Below are 2,628 nucleotides of genomic sequence, written 5' to 3'. Positions count from 1 at the left end.
CTGGTGGGCTACAGTCCATGGGGTCCCAAGAATTGGCCACAACTTAGCGACTTCAGCACCGCTGCTGCTACTGCTACTGCTAAGTCACTTCAGTCATGTCCGACTCTGTGCAACCCCATAGACAGCAGCCCACCAGGCTCCCCTGTCCCTGGGATTCTCCAGGCAAGAATGCTGGAGTGGGTTGCCATTTCCTTCTCCAATGCATGGAGGCGAAAAGTTAAAGTGAAGTAGCTCAGTCCTGTCCGACTCTGAGCGACCCCATGGACTGCAGCCTACTGGGCTCCTCCATCCACGGGATTTTCCAGGCAAGAGTACTGGAGTGGGGTGCCATCGCCTTCTCCGTAAGCACCGCTACTACCCTACTATACCTTTGGTGCTTTTCTCCTCCATCTTCACTCTATTTCCTAAGATCCCCTGCTTTCCTACCCACCAGTTTGTGGGTGGAGCGTGGACATTCTCATCACTTTATATTTACCACTTGCCTTCATATCTATTCCTGTTCGTCTTTCCTGAAGAAGACACCACCCTGATCAGTTCGCCTTCCATCCTGTGTCTAGTTGGCAAACACAGACACGTCTGTACAAATATACACATAACAAGATGTTTAACCCTGCTCTTCCTGAGGCCTGCATGTTCACACGGAATCCCCAAAGGTGGGGAACAATGAGAGAGGTGCCATGCCTCTTACATCCTCACAGGCATCACATCACTTGCAAGATACCTTGGGAGATTAAGAAGCCAGTGCTGACTTAGTCCATCACCTGTCTCAATCCTACGAAAGAGAACCAAGGAGTGACCATTCCTTTGGAGAAGTTTTTGATGCTTTGCCCTCTTTTCAAATCAGGCCTTGCTAGGGTTCCTCGGAGAGCCTGGCATATTTCGAGGACATATTGGGAATCAGTATGTAACACGTGCCAAAAATACAAAGGCAGGACTTCCCTGGTGGTCCAGCAGTTACGACTCTATGCTTCCACTGTAAGGGGTGCGGGTTGGATCTCTGGTCAGGAAACTAAGGTCCCACGTGCCGCACAGTGCGGCCAAAAAATAAATAAATAATAAATACAAGGCAAAAGGCTTGAGGTGGTGAGGAAAGAGAAGTGCCTTAGAAGCAACGTGAAAAAGTGTAAATTGCTCAGTCATGTCCACTTCTTTGCAACTCCATGGATTGTAGCCTGCAAGGCTCCTCTGTCCGTGGGATTCTCCAGGCAAGTACATTGGAGTGGGTAGCCATTCACTTCTCCAGGGAATCTTCCTGACCCAGAGACTGAACCTGGGACTCCCGCATTGCAGGCAGATTCTTTACCATCTGAGCCCCCAGGGAAGCCCTAGAAGCAATGTGCATTTGCACAAGTAACTGTAGAGCAGTGACTTTCCTACCAAATGTGTCACAGGCTGGGAGGACATGACCTGGTGCCATCTTCCTAGGGACCTGGCTCGTGAGGTCTCTGCCTGGGAGGAAGAACCGGCCCAGCAGAGGGGCAGATCCTTGAAGCTGAGAGCCTGAGTGCTGGAGGATTAAGCGGCCATGGGGCGACCCATGGCCAGATTCATTGGAAGAGCATTGGGAGGTTTTAGTGGGGAATGTCAGAGAAACCAGGAAACAAAACCTTGAGTAGAGTCAGTTTTCTAATCCAGAAACTCATGTGTGCATAGGAACCATTTTAGGGCTTTGTTAAAACGCAGGTTCCCAGGCCTTGTCCTGCCAGAGCAGGACCAGAGATTCATTTCAAAAAGCCTTCCTAGCGACTCTGATGCCTATTGACATTTAAGACATTGTTTTAAATTATTAGCGATCATATTGCCAACTCATTACTTAACCTCATCTTTCGTTTTACCCTAGACTTGAGTGGAACTAGTTTACCCTGAATCTTTTAAAGTTTTAACATTGGAAGGCCTTGGGTTTTAGCAACTTCACCAAATGTCAAACCTGCTAATACTTCTGTTGTATGGAAATTACCTGCCTCTAATTACCCGTCTCCTAGTTTACCTCCTAGAATACAAATTTGTCCTTTTGTGTGTGTGTGGCCCTTCTCTTTGGTGACAGAAACCAGCAATATGACCAGTTAGATTGTAGATTCCCAGTGATTTTTTTCCCCATCAGAACCACTGCCCCAGTCAATCTCAAACACCTCTGACATTTATTTGCTCAACTCTTTACAAGCCAAGATCACACTCTCAGAACTAGAGACAAGTCTGCTTCTGATACCTCTGCTTTAAGAGCTTGGAGTTTAAAAAGCTAAGCCAGCCCAGCCCGTTTAATTGGAATTTAACAAGATTTTTGAATAGATACAGTGATTTCTTCACACCTCCAGAGCTGATCAGATAGAAACAGGTGTGACTAGAAGAGTAGAAACCAGGAGGGAGGGAATTCAGGGAGCCAAGGATTTAATCAGGGGCTCCGGTCAGTGACCTTTCAGATCCTTTTCCTCTGGAGATTCTGCCATTTTTTCCCTCTATTAAATGCATTCTTGGTTTTGGCTCACTGTTTCAGCCTGTTGAGAATGTTGTGGAATCCAGAGTTGCAAAACACACCTCAAGGACACTCAAGACAGTGGAGTACAGTTTATTATGCCAGCGGGTCCAAGGGGAATCAGTTTCCAACAAGGACCCTGATGTTTCTGAGAGGCC

This window comes from Bos taurus, chromosome 4 (assembly GCF_002263795.3).
Source record: "Bos taurus isolate L1 Dominette 01449 registration number 42190680 breed Hereford chromosome 4, ARS-UCD2.0, whole genome shotgun sequence".
NCBI classification, from domain to species: Eukaryota; Metazoa; Chordata; class Mammalia; order Artiodactyla; family Bovidae; genus Bos; species Bos taurus.
The sequence above is the reverse complement of the archived record's forward strand: the minus strand, read 5'-3'. Positions refer to the sequence as shown.